Source organism: Oncorhynchus gorbuscha, linkage group LG03 (assembly GCF_021184085.1).
Source record: "Oncorhynchus gorbuscha isolate QuinsamMale2020 ecotype Even-year linkage group LG03, OgorEven_v1.0, whole genome shotgun sequence".
Classification (NCBI taxonomy): Eukaryota; Metazoa; Chordata; class Actinopteri; order Salmoniformes; family Salmonidae; genus Oncorhynchus; species Oncorhynchus gorbuscha.
Genome location: NC_060175.1, coordinates 63,120,437 through 63,133,172, shown reverse-complemented (window position 1 = coordinate 63,133,172; position 12,736 = coordinate 63,120,437). Strand labels below are relative to the sequence as shown.

Here is a 12,736-nt window from a genome sequence, read left to right as displayed (position 1 = left end):
GGAGAACATTGCGACAAGTGGGTCACATTACTTTGAAGCCCAAAGATTTTGGATTCTACAAACAGAAGTTGGCACATAGACTGTTCTGACTTCAGAGGAGTCTCCTGACACTTGTGGGGTATGTAGAGAAAATCGAGAATACCACCGTGTTCGTGAGGGTCTCCCCTTTCCAGAGAGTGGTCATACGAAATTGCAGGTCAAACGGTTCGAAGCTAGAGATGTTTTGTGAGAAGACCGATTATAGGTATGTCTCATGGTTTGACAAAAAACGATCTAGGTCCACCATCTTTCACTGCAGATATGGAGGGGTAACATAGGCAGTTGTGGAGGATGGAGACGGATACGCTGAGTCTCAATCTCTCTACTTGAAAACTGATCTATTTGAATGGGTATTTTCAACATTAATTTACTTTGATTCACGTACCTTTGCTTCATTTGACTCAAAATAAACGAGTTCCATTCTTTTTGAAGTCTTATTTTTTCATTTTTCCTTAAAAAATGATTTGATCTCATTTTGCACTATATTCATTTATAAAAACTCGTCATCAGTTAGCTGTCGCGACTGAAGAAGACAGAATGTGAAAGACACAACAGATGAACTACAGAAGATTTGAACTGAACCATGGTCAAGAGTTTGGAAGACTGTCATGCTCACAAGTAAAGCACAAAACACTCACATGATGTTCAATCGTTCCAAGCACCGTGGACACGTCAATCGATATCTTCACTGACATTGCTGCAGAAAGAAAGAAAAAAGCTTTGGGCATAAGGCTTGTTGGTCTAGGGGTATGATTCTCGCTTAGGGTGTGAGAGGTCCCGGGTTCAAATCCCAGATGAGCCCTTTTGCAGATCCTTGAACAAGCTCAGACAGGCAGATCTTGGGACCAATGGTCGGAATGCCAACTATCACCTCTTGGGCGCAGGACAAGGATGGCTGAATGGTTTTGGCGAAGGACTGCAAATCTATTTTGATATGCACTTGTTGGTTCAACGTCGCACAACATTTATTATTTTAGATAAACTGAAGAATGTAGGAACAATTCTAACTGCCACGAACAACGATAATGATTCAAATGTAATACACTTGAAATGACATCCAGCCCCTAAAAAATGAAGTTCTCATGCTCTGCATTGGCCGGGAATCGAACCCGGGTCAACTGCTTGGAAGGCAGCTATGCTCACCACTATACCACCAATGCTATGTGCAGGTTATTAGCAACATGGAGACATCGACTCATATCTTGACCGTCATTTTTGTGGAAAGTGATCATTCTTTGACCAAAAGGATCGTTGGTTTAGGTGTATGATTATGGCTTAGGTTGCGAGAGGTCCCTGGTTAAAACATCTATCATTTTAATCAGTACAGGTTACCTTCAAATTAGGCCTGTGACACTTGTGGGGAAAGTAGGGCAAAACGGAGAACATTGCGACAAGTGGGTCACATTATTTTGAAGCCCAAAGATTTTGGATTCTACAAACAGAAGTTGGCACATAGACTGTTCTGACTTCAGAGGAGTCTCCTGACACTTGTGGGGATGTAGAGAAAATCGAGAATACCACCGTGTTCGTGAGGCTCTCCCCTTTCCAGAGAGTGGTCATACGAAATTGCAGGTCAAACGGTTCGGAAGCTAGAGATGTTTATGTGAGAAGACCGATTATAGGTATGTCTCATGGTTTGACAAAAAACGATCTAGGTCCACCATCTTTCACTGCAGATATGGAGGGGTAACATAGGCAGTTGTGGAGGATGGAGACGGATACGCTGAGTCTCAATCTCTCTACTTGAAACTGATCTATTTGAATGGGTATTTTCAACATTAATTTACTTTGATTCACGTACCTTTGCTTCATTTGACTCAAAATAAACGAGTTCCATTCTTTTTGAAGTCTTATTTTTTCATTTTTCCTTAAAAAATGATTTGATCTCATTTTGCACTATATTCATTTATAAAAACTCGTCATCAGTTAGCAGTCGCGACTGAAGAAGACAGAATGTGAAAGACACAACAGATGAACTACAGAAGATTTGAACTGAAGCATGGTCAAGAGTTTGGAAGACTGTCATGCTCACAAGTAAAGCACAAACACTCACATGATGTTCAATCGTTCCAAGCACCGTGGACACGTCAATCGATATCTTCACTGACATTGCTGCAGAAAGAAAAAAAACACTTTGGACATAAGGCTCGTTGGTCTAGGGGTATGATTCTCGCTTAGGGTGCGAGAGGTCCCGGGTTCAAATCCCGGATGAGCCCTTTGCAGATCCTTGAACAAGCTCAGACAGGCAGATCTTGGGCCACTGGTCGGAATGCCAACTATCACCTCTTGGGCGCAGGACAAGGATGGCTGAATGGTTTTGGCGAAGGACTGCAAATCTATTTTCATATGCACTTGTTGGTTCAACGTCGCACAACATTTATTATTTTAGATAAACTGAAGAATGTAGGAGCAATTCTAACTGCCACGAACAACGATAATGATTCAAATGTAATACACTTGAAATGACATCCAGCCCCTAAAACTAATGAATTTTCTCATGCTCTGCATTGGCCGGGAATCGAACCCGGGTCAACTGCTTGGAAGGCAGCTATGCTCACCACTATACCACCAATGCTATGTGCAGGTTATTAGCAACATGGAGACATCGACTCATATCTTGACCGTCATTTTTGTGGAAAGTGATCATTCTTTGACCAAAAGGATCGTTGGTTTAGGTGTATGATTATGGCTTAGGTTGCGAGAGGTCCCTGGTTAAAACATATATCATTTTAATCAGTACAGGTTACCTTCAGATTAGGCCTGTGACACTTGTGGGGAAAGTAGGGCAAAACGGAGAACATTGCGACAAGTGGGTCACATTACTTTGAAGCCCAAAGATTTTGGATTCTACAAACAGAAGTTGGCACATAGACTGTTCTGACTTCAGACGAGTCTCCTGACACTTGTGGGGTATGTAGAGAAAAATCGAGAATACCACCGTGTTCGTGAGGGTCTCCCCTTTCCAGAGAGTGGTCATGCGAAATTGCAGGTCAAACGGTTCGAAGCTAGAGATGTTTATGTGAGAAGACCGATTATAGGTATGTCTCATGGTTTGACAAAAAACGATCTAGGTCCACCATCTTTCACTGCAGATATGGAGGGGTAACATAGGCAGTTGTGGAGGATGGAGACGGATACGCTGAGTCTCAATCTCTCTACTTGAAAACTGATCTATTTGAATGGGTATTTTCAACATTAATTTACTTTGATTCACGTACCTTTGCTTCATTTGACTCAAAATAAACGAGTTCCATTCTTTTTGAAGTCTTATTTTTTCATTTTTTCCTTAAAAAATGATTTGATCTCATTTTGCACTATATTCATTTATAAAAACTCGTCATCAGTTAGCTGTCGCGACTGAAGAAGACAGAATGTGAAAGACACAACAGATGAACTACAGAAGATTTGAACTGAAGCATGGTCAAGAGTTTGGAAGACTGTCATGCTCACAAGTAAAGCACAAAACACTCACATGATGTTCAATCGTTCCAAGCACCGTGGACACGTCAATCGATATCTTCACTGACATTGCTGCAGAAAGAAAGAAAAAAAGTATGGGCATAAGGCTCGTTGGTCTAGGGGTATGATTCTCGCTTAGGGTGCGAGAGGTCCCGGGTTCAAATCCCGGATGAGCCCTTTTGCAGATCCTTGAACAAGCTCAGACAGGCAGATCTTTGGCCACTGGTCGGAATGCCAACTATCACCTCTTGGGCGCAGGACAAGGATGGCTGAATGGTTTTGGCGAAGGACTGCAAATCTATTTTCATATGCACTTGTTGGTTCAACGTCGCACAACATTTATTATTTTAGATAAACTGAAGAATGTAGGAGCAATTCTAACTGCCACGAACAACGATAATGATTCAAATGTAATACACTTGAAATGACATCCAGCCCCTAAAACTAATGAATTTTTCATGCTCTGCATTGGCCGGGAATCGAACCCGGGTCAACTGCTTGGAAGGCAGCTATGCTCACCACTATACCACCAATGCTATGTGCAGGTTATTAGCAACATGGAGACATCGACTCATATCTTGACCGTCATTTTTGTGGAAAGTGATCATTCTTTGACCAAACGCATCGTTGGTTTAGGTGTATGATTATGGCTTAGGTTGCGAGAGGTCCCTGGTTAAAACATATATCATTTTAATCAGTACAGGTTACCTTCAGATTAGGCCTGTGACACTTGTGGGGAAAGTAGGGCAAAACGGAGAACATTGCGACAAGTGGGTCACATTACTTTGAAGCCCAAAGATTTTGGATTCTACAAACAGAAGTTGGCACATAGACTGTTCTGACTTCAGACGAGTCTCCTGACACTTGTGGGGATGTAGAGAAAATCGAGAATACCACCGTGTTCGTGAGGGTCTCCCCTTTCCAGAGAGTGGTCATGCGAAATTGTAGGTCAAACGGTTCCGAAGCTAGAGATGTTTATGTGAGAAGACCGATTATAGGTATGTCTCATGGTTTGACAAAAACCGATCTAGGTCCACCATCTTTCACTGCAGATATGGAGGGGTAACATAGGCAGTTGTGGAGGATGGAGACGGATACGCTGAGTCTCAATCTCTCTACTTGAAAACTGATCTATTTGAATGGGTATTTTCAACATTAATTTACTTTGATTCACGTACCTTTGCTTCATTTGACTCAAAATAAACGAGTTCCATTCTTTTTGAAGTCTTATTTTTTCATTTTTCCTTAAAAAAATGATTTGATCTCATTTTGCACTATATTCATTTATAAAAACTCGTCATCAGTTAGCTGTCGCGACTGAAGAAGACAGAATGTGAAAGACACAACAGATGAACTACAGAAGATTTGAACTGAAGCATGGTCAAGAGTTTGGAAGACTGTCATGCTCACAAGTAAAGCACAAAACACTCACATGATGTTCAATCGTTCCAAGCACCGTGGACACGTCAATCGATATCTTCACTGACATTGCTGCAGAAAGAAAGAAAAAACTTTGGACATAAGGCTCGTTGGTCTAGGGGTATGATTCTCGCTTAGGGTGCGAGAGGTCCCGGGTTCAAATCCCGGATGAGCCCTTTGCAGATCCTTGAACAAGCTCAGACAGGCAGATCTTGGGCCACTGGTCGGAACGCCAACTATCACCTCTTGGGCGCAGGACAAGGATGGCTGAATGGTTTTGGCGAAGGACTGCAAATCTATTTTCATATGCACTTGTTGGTTCAACGTCGCACAACATTTATTATTTTAGATAAACTGAAGAATGTAGGAGCAATTCTAACTGCCACGAACAACGATAATGATTCAAATGTAATACACTTGAAATGACATCCAGCCCCTAAAACAGATGAATTTCTCATGCTCTGCATTGGCCGGGAATCGACCCTGGGTCAACTGCTTGGAAGGCAGCTATGCTCACCACTATACCACCAATGCTATGTGCAGGTCATTAGCAACATGGAGACATCGACTCATATCTTGACCGTCATTTTTGTGGAAAGTGATAATTCTTTGACCAAACGGATCGTTGGTTTAGGTGTATGATTATGGCTTAGGTTGCGAGAGGTCCCTGGTTAAAACATTTATCACTTTAATCAGTACAGGTTACCTTCAGATTAGGCCTGTGACACTTGTGGGGAAAGTAGGGCAAAACGGAGAACATTGCGACAAGTGGGTCACATTACTTTGAAGCCCAAAGATTTTGGATTCTACAAACAGAAGTTGGCACATAGACTGTTCTGACTTCAGACGAGTCTCCTGACACTTGTGGGGGATGTAGAGAAAATCGAGAATACCACCGTGTTCGTGAGGTCTCCCCTTTCCAGAGAGTGGTCATGCGAAATTGTAGGTCAAACGGTTCCGAAGCTAGAGATGTTTTGTGAGAAGACCGATTATAGGTATGTCTCATGGTTTGACAAAAACGATCTAGGTCCACCATCTTTCACTGCAGATATGGAGGGGTAACATAGGCAGTTGTGGAGGATGGAGACGGATACGCTGAGTCTCAATCTCTCTACTTGAAAACTGATCTATTTGAATGGGTATTTTCAACATTAATTTACTTTGATTCACGTACCTTTGCTTCATTTGACTCAAAATAAACGAGTTCCATTCTTTTTGAAGTCTTATTTTTTCATTTTTTCCTTAAAAAATGATTTGATCTCATTTTGCACTATATTCATTTATAAAAACTCGTCATCAGTTAGCTGTCGCGACTGAAGAAGACAGAATGTGAAAGACACAACAGATGAACTACAGAAGATTTGAACTGAAGCATGGTCAAGAGTTTGGAAGACTGTCATGCTCACAAGTAAAGCACAAAACACTCACATGATGTTCAATCGTTCCAAGCACCGTGGACACGTCAATCGATATCTTCACTGACATTGCTGCAGAAAGAAAGAAAGTATGGGCATAAGGCTCGTTGGTCTAGGGGTATGATTCTCGCTTAGGGTGCGAGAGGTCCCGGGTTCAAATCCCGGATGAGCCCTTTTGCAGATCCTTGAACAAGCTCAGACAGGCAGATCTTGGGCCACTGGTCGGAATGCCAACTATCACATCTTGGGCGCAGGACAAGGATGGCTGAATGGTTTTGGCGAAGGACTGCAAATCTATTTTCATATGCACTTGTTGGTTCAACGTCGCACAACATTTATTATTTTAGATAAACTGAAGAATGTAGGAGCAATTCTAACTGCCACGAACAACGATAATGATTCAAATGTAATACACTTGAAATGACATCCAGCCCTAAAACAAATGAAGTTCTCATGCTCTGCATTGGCCGGGAATCGAACCCGGGTCAACTGCTTGGAAGGCAGCTATGCTCACCACTATACCACCAATGCTATGTGCAGGTTATTAGCAACATGGAGACATCGACTCATATCTTGACCGTCATTTTTGTGGAAAGTGATCATTCTTTGACCAAACGCATCGTTGGTTTAGGTGTATGATTATGGCTTAGGTTGCGAGAGGTCCCTGGTTAAAACATATATCATTTTAATCAGTACAGGTTACCTTCAGATTAGGCCTGTGACACTTGTGGGGAAAGTAGGGCAAAACGGAGAACATTGCGACAAGTGGGTCACATTACTTTGAAGCCCAAAGATTTTGGATTCTACAAACAGAAGTTGGCACATAGACTGTTCTGACTTCAGACGAGTCTCCTGACACTTGTGGGGGATGTAGAGAAAAATCGAGAATACCACGTGTTCGTGAGGTCTCCCTTTCCAGAGAGTGGTCATGCGAAATTGTAGGTCAAACGGTTCGGAAGCTAGAGATGTTTTATGTGAGAAGACCGATTATAGGTATGTCTCATGGTTTGACAAAAACGATCTAGGTCCACCATCTTTCACTGCAGATATGGAGGGGTAACATAGGCAGTTGTGGAGGATGGAGACGGATACGCTGAGTCTCAATCTCTCTACTTGAAAACTGATCTATTTGAATGGGTATTTTCAACATTAATTTACTTTGATTCACGTACCTTTGCTTCATTTGACTCAAAATAAACGAGTTCCATTCTTTTTGAAGTCTTATTTTTTCATTTTTTCCTTAAAAAATGATTTGATCTCATTTTGCACTATATTCATTTATAAAAACTCGTCATCAGTTAGCTGTCGCGACTGAAGAAGACAGAATGTGAAAGACACAACAGATGAACTACAGAAGATTTGAACTGAAGCATGGTCAAGAGTTTGGAAGACTGTCATGCTCACAAGTAAAGCACAAAACACTCACATGATGTTCAATCGTTCCAAGCACCGTGGACACGTCAATCGATATCTTCACTGACATTGCTGCAGAAAGAAAGAAAGTATGGGCATAAGGCTCGTTGGTCTAGGGGTATGATTCTCGCTTAGGGTGCGAGAGGTCCCGGGTTCAAATCCCGGATGAGCCCTTTTGCAGATCCTTGAACAAGCTCAGACAGGCAGATCTTGGGCCACTGGTCGGAACGCCAACTATCACCTCTTGGGCGCAGGACAAGGATGGCTGAATGGTTTTGGCGAAGGACTGCAAATCTATTTTCATATGCACTTGTTGGTTCAACGTCGCACAACATTTATTATTTTAGATAAACTGAAGAATGTAGGAGCAATTCTAACTGCCACGAACAACGATAATGATTCAAATGTAATACACTTGAAATGACATCCAGCCCCTAAAACAAATGAAGTTCTCATGCTCTGCATTGGCCGGGAATCGAACCCGGGTCAACTGCTTGGAAGGCAGCTATGCTCACCACTATACCACCAATGCTATGTGCAGGTTATTAGCAACATGGAGACATCGACTCATATCTTGACCGTCATTTTTGTGGAAAGTGATCATTCTTTGACCAAACGCATCGTTGGTTTAGGTGTATGATTATGGCTTAGGTTGCGAGAGGTCCCTGGTTAAAACATATATCATTTTAATCAGTACAGGTTACCTTCAGATTAGGCCTGTGACACTTGTGGGGAAAGTAGGGCAAAACGGAGAACATTGCGACAAGTGGGTCACATTACTTTGAAGCCCAAAGATTTTGGATTCTACAAACAGAAGTTGGCACATAGACTGTTCTGACTTCAGACGAGTCTCCTGACACTTGTGGGGGATGTAGAAAAATCGAGAATACCACCGTGTTCGTGAGGGTCTCTCCCTTTCCAGAGAGTGGTCATGCGAAATTGTAGGTCAAACGGTTCCGAAGCTAGAGATGTTTTGTGAGAAGACCGATTATAGGTATGTCTCATGGTTTGACAAAAACCGATCTAGGTCCACCATCTTTCACTGCAGATATGGAGGGGTAACATAGGCAGTTGTGGAGGATGGAGACGGATACGCTGAGTCTCAATCTCTCTACTTGAAAACTGATCTATTTGAATGGGTATTTTCAACATTAATTTACTTTGATTCACGTACCTTTGCTTCATTTGACTCAAAATAAACGAGTTCCATTCTTTTTGAAGTCTTATTTTTTCATTTTTTCCTTTAAAAAATGATTTGATCTCATTTTGCACTATATTCATTTATAAAAACTCGTCATCAGTTAGCTGTCGCGACTGAAGAAGACAGAATGTGAAAGACACAACAGATGAACTACAGAAGATTTGAACTGAAGCATGGTCAAGAGTTTGGAAGACTGTCATGCTCACAAGTAAAGCACAAAACACTCACATGATGTTCAATCGTTCCAAGCACCGTGGACACGTCAATCGATATCTTCACTGACATTGCTGCAGAAAGAAAGAAAGTATGGGCATAAGGCTCGTTGGTCTAGGGGTATGATTCTCGCTTAGGGTGCGAGAGGTCCCGGGTTCAAATCCCGGATGAGCCCTTTTGCAGATCCTTGAACAAGCTCAGACAGGCAGATCTTGGGCCACTGGTCGGAACGCCAACTATCACCTCTTGGGCGCAGGACAAGGATGGCTGAATGGTTTTGGCGAAGGACTGCAAATCTATTTTCATATGCACTTGTTGGTTCAACGTCGCACAACATTTATTATTTTAGATAAACTGAAGAATGTAGGAGCAATTCTAACTGCCACGAACAACGATAATGATTCAAATGTAATACACTTGAAATGACATCCAGCCCCTAAAAAATGAAGTTCTCATGCTCTGCATTGGCCGGGAATCGAACCCGGGTCAACTGCTTGGAAGGCAGCTATGCTCACCACTATACCACCAATGCTATGTGCAGGTTATTAGCAACATGGAGACATCGACTCATATCTTGACCGTCATTTTTGTGGAAAGTGATCATTCTTTGACCAAACGCATCGTTGGTTTAGGTGTATGATTATGGCTTAGGTTGCGAGAGGTCCCTGGTTAAAACATATATCATTTTAATCAGTACAGGTTACCTTCAGATTAGGCCTGTGACACTTGTGGGGAAAGTAGGGCAAAACGGAGAACATTGCGACAAGTGGGTCACATTATTTTGAAGCCCAAAGATTTTGGATTCTACAAACAGAAGTTGGCACATAGACTGTTCTGACTTCAGACGAGTCTCCTGACACTTGTGGGGGATGTAGAGAAAAATCGAGAATACCACCGTGTTCGTGAGGGTCTCCCCTTTCCAGAGAGTGGTCATGCGAAATTGTAGGTCAAACGGTTCCGAAGCTAGAGATGTTTATGTGAGAAGACCGATTATAGGTATGTCTCATGGTTTGACAAAAACCGATCTAGGTCCACCATCTTTCACTGCAGATATGGAGGGGTAACATAGGCAGTTGTGGAGGATGGAGACGGATACGCTGAGTCTCAATCTCTACTTGAAAACTGATCTATTTGAATGGGTATTTTCAACATTAATTTACTTTGATTCACGTACCTTTGCTTCATTTGACTCAAAATAAACGAGTTCCATTCTTTTTGAAGTCTTATTTTTTCATTTTTTCCTTTAAAAAATGATTTGATCTCATTTTGCACTATATTCATTTATAAAAACTCGTCATCAGTTAGCTGTCGCGACTGAAGAAGACAGAATGTGAAAGACACAACAGATGAACTACAGAAGATTTGAACTGAAGCATGGTCAAGAGTTTGGAAGACTGTCATGCTCACAAGTAAAGCACAAAACACTCACATGATGTTCAATCGTTCCAAGCACCGTGGACACGTCAATCGATATCTTCACTGACATTGCTGCAGAAAGAAAGAAAAAAAAGTATGGGCATAAGGCTCGTTGGTCTAGGGGTATGATTCTCGCTTAGGGTGCGAGAGGTCCCGGGTTCAAATCCCGGATGAGCCCTTTTGCAGATCCTTGAACAAGCTCAGACAGGCAGATCTTGGGCCACTGGTCGGAACGCCAACTATCACCTCTTGGGCGCAGGACAAGGATGGCTGAATGGTTTTGGCGAAGGACTGCAAATCTATTTTCATATGCACTTGTTGGTTCAACGTCGCACAACATTTATTATTTTAGATAAACTGAAGAATGTAGGAGCAATTCTAACTGCCACGAACAACGATAATGATTCAAATGTAATACACTTGAAATGACATCCAGCCCCTAAAAAAATGAAGTTCTCATGCTCTGCATTGGCCGGGAATCGAACCCGGGTCAACTGCTTGGAAGGCAGCTATGCTCACCACTATACCACCAATGCTATGTGCAGGTTATTAGCAACATGGAGACATCGACTCATATCTTGACCGTCATTTTTGTGGAAAGTGATCATTCTTTGACCAAACGCATCGTTGGTTTAGGTGTATGATTATGGCTTAGGTTGCGAGAGGTCCCTGGTTAAAACATATATCATTTTAATCAGTACAGGTTACCTTCAGATTAGGCCTGTGACACTTGTGGGGAAAGTAGGGCAAAACGGAGAACATTGCGACAAGTGGGTCACATTACTTTGAAGCCCAAAGATTTTGGATTCTACAAACAGAAGTTGGCACATAGACTGTTCTGACTTCAGACGAGTCTCCTGACACTTGTGGGGGATGTAGAGAAAATCGAGAATACCACCGTGTTCGTGAGGGTCTCCCCTTTCCAGAGAGTGGTCATGCGAAATTGTAGGTCAAACGGTTCCGAAGCTAGAGATGTTTATGTGAGAAGACCGATTATAGGTATGTCTCATGGTTTGACAAAAACCGATCTAGGTCCACCATCTTTCACTGCAGATATGGAGGGGTAACATAGGCAGTTGTGGAGGATGGAGACGGATACGCTGAGTCTCAATCTCTACTTGAAAACTGATCTATTTGAATGGGTATTTTCAACATTAATTTACTTTGATTCACGTACCTTTGCTTCATTTGACTCAAAATAAACGAGTTCCATTCTTTTTGAAGTCTTATTTTTTCATTTTTTCCTTTAAAAAATGATTTGATCTCATTTTGCACTATATTCATTTATAAAAACTCGTCATCAGTTAGCTGTCGCGACTGAAGAAGACAGAATGTGAAAGACACAACAGATGAACTACAGAAGATTTGAACTGAAGCATGGTCAAGAGTTTGGAAGACTGTCATGCTCACAAGTAAAGCACAAAACACTCACATGATGTTCAATCGTTCCAAGCACCGTGGACACGTCAATCGATATCTTCACTGACATTGCTGCAGAAAGAAAGAAAAAAAGTATGGGCATAAGGCTCGTTGGTCTAGGGGTATGATTCTCGCTTAGGGTGCGAGAGGTCCCGGGTTCAAATCCCGGATGAGCCCTTTTGCAGATCCTTGAACAAGCTCAGACAGGCAGATCTTGGGCCACTGGTCGGAACGCCAACTATCACCTCTTGGGCGCAGGACAAGGATGGCTGAATGGTTTTGGCGAAGGACTGCAAATCTATTTTCATATGCACTTGTTGGTTCAACGTCGCACAACATTTATTATTTTAGATAAACTGAAGAATGTAGGAGCAATTCTAACTGCCACGAACAACGATAATGATTCAAATGTAATACACTTGAAATGACATCCAGCCCCTAAAACAAATGAAGTTCTCATGCTCTGCATTGGCCGGGAATCGAACCCGGGTCAACTGCTTGGAAGGCAGCTATGCTCACCACTATACCACCAATGCTATGTGCAGGTTATTAGCAACATGGAGACATCGACTCATATCTTGACCGTCATTTTTGTGGAAAGTGATCATTCTTTGACCAAACGCATCGTTGGTTTAGGTGTATGATTATGGCTTAGGTTGCGAGAGGTCCCTGGTTAAAACATATATCATTTTAATCAGTACAGGTTACCTTCAGATTAGGCCTGTGACACTTGTGGGGAAAG

At 42.1% G+C, this 12,736-nt stretch overlaps 17 non-coding genes across 17 annotated transcripts; 8 read left to right on the top strand and 9 right to left on the bottom strand.

Moving 5' to 3' along the window:
- Positions 1 to 1,127: 1,127 nt before the first annotated feature.
- trnag-ucc lies at positions 1,128 to 1,199 on the bottom strand. Its single transcript has one exon. It is a non-coding gene; the product is annotated as a tRNA-Gly (tRNA).
- A 984-nt stretch (positions 1,200 to 2,183) lies between these two features.
- Positions 2,184 to 2,255, top strand: trnap-agg. Its single transcript has one exon. It is a non-coding gene; the product is annotated as a tRNA-Pro (tRNA).
- A 287-nt stretch (positions 2,256 to 2,542) lies between these two features.
- trnag-ucc lies at positions 2,543 to 2,614 on the bottom strand. Its single transcript has one exon. It is a non-coding gene; the product is annotated as a tRNA-Gly (tRNA).
- Positions 2,615 to 3,603: 989 nt separating this feature from the next.
- Positions 3,604 to 3,675, top strand: trnap-agg. The gene has a single exon. It is a non-coding gene; the product is annotated as a tRNA-Pro (tRNA).
- A 287-nt stretch (positions 3,676 to 3,962) lies between these two features.
- trnag-ucc lies at positions 3,963 to 4,034 on the bottom strand. Its single transcript has one exon. It is a non-coding gene; the product is annotated as a tRNA-Gly (tRNA).
- A 987-nt stretch (positions 4,035 to 5,021) lies between these two features.
- Positions 5,022 to 5,093, top strand: trnap-agg. Its single transcript has one exon. It is a non-coding gene; the product is annotated as a tRNA-Pro (tRNA).
- A 286-nt stretch (positions 5,094 to 5,379) lies between these two features.
- trnag-ucc lies at positions 5,380 to 5,451 on the bottom strand. The gene has a single exon. It is a non-coding gene; the product is annotated as a tRNA-Gly (tRNA).
- Positions 5,452 to 6,433: 982 nt separating this feature from the next.
- Positions 6,434 to 6,505, top strand: trnap-agg. The gene has a single exon. It is a non-coding gene; the product is annotated as a tRNA-Pro (tRNA).
- Positions 6,506 to 6,791: 286 nt separating this feature from the next.
- Positions 6,792 to 6,863, bottom strand: trnag-ucc. Its single transcript has one exon. It is a non-coding gene; the product is annotated as a tRNA-Gly (tRNA).
- A 983-nt stretch (positions 6,864 to 7,846) lies between these two features.
- On the top strand, positions 7,847 to 7,918 carry trnap-agg. The gene has a single exon. It is a non-coding gene; the product is annotated as a tRNA-Pro (tRNA).
- Positions 7,919 to 8,205: 287 nt separating this feature from the next.
- Positions 8,206 to 8,277, bottom strand: trnag-ucc. The gene has a single exon. It is a non-coding gene; the product is annotated as a tRNA-Gly (tRNA).
- A 985-nt stretch (positions 8,278 to 9,262) lies between these two features.
- trnap-agg lies at positions 9,263 to 9,334 on the top strand. The gene has a single exon. It is a non-coding gene; the product is annotated as a tRNA-Pro (tRNA).
- Positions 9,335 to 9,619: 285 nt separating this feature from the next.
- trnag-ucc lies at positions 9,620 to 9,691 on the bottom strand. Its single transcript has one exon. It is a non-coding gene; the product is annotated as a tRNA-Gly (tRNA).
- A 990-nt stretch (positions 9,692 to 10,681) lies between these two features.
- On the top strand, positions 10,682 to 10,753 carry trnap-agg. Its single transcript has one exon. It is a non-coding gene; the product is annotated as a tRNA-Pro (tRNA).
- Positions 10,754 to 11,039: 286 nt separating this feature from the next.
- trnag-ucc lies at positions 11,040 to 11,111 on the bottom strand. Its single transcript has one exon. It is a non-coding gene; the product is annotated as a tRNA-Gly (tRNA).
- Positions 11,112 to 12,099: 988 nt separating this feature from the next.
- Positions 12,100 to 12,171, top strand: trnap-agg. The gene has a single exon. It is a non-coding gene; the product is annotated as a tRNA-Pro (tRNA).
- A 287-nt stretch (positions 12,172 to 12,458) lies between these two features.
- trnag-ucc lies at positions 12,459 to 12,530 on the bottom strand. Its single transcript has one exon. It is a non-coding gene; the product is annotated as a tRNA-Gly (tRNA).
- Between the last annotated feature and the right edge of the window lie 206 nt (positions 12,531 to 12,736).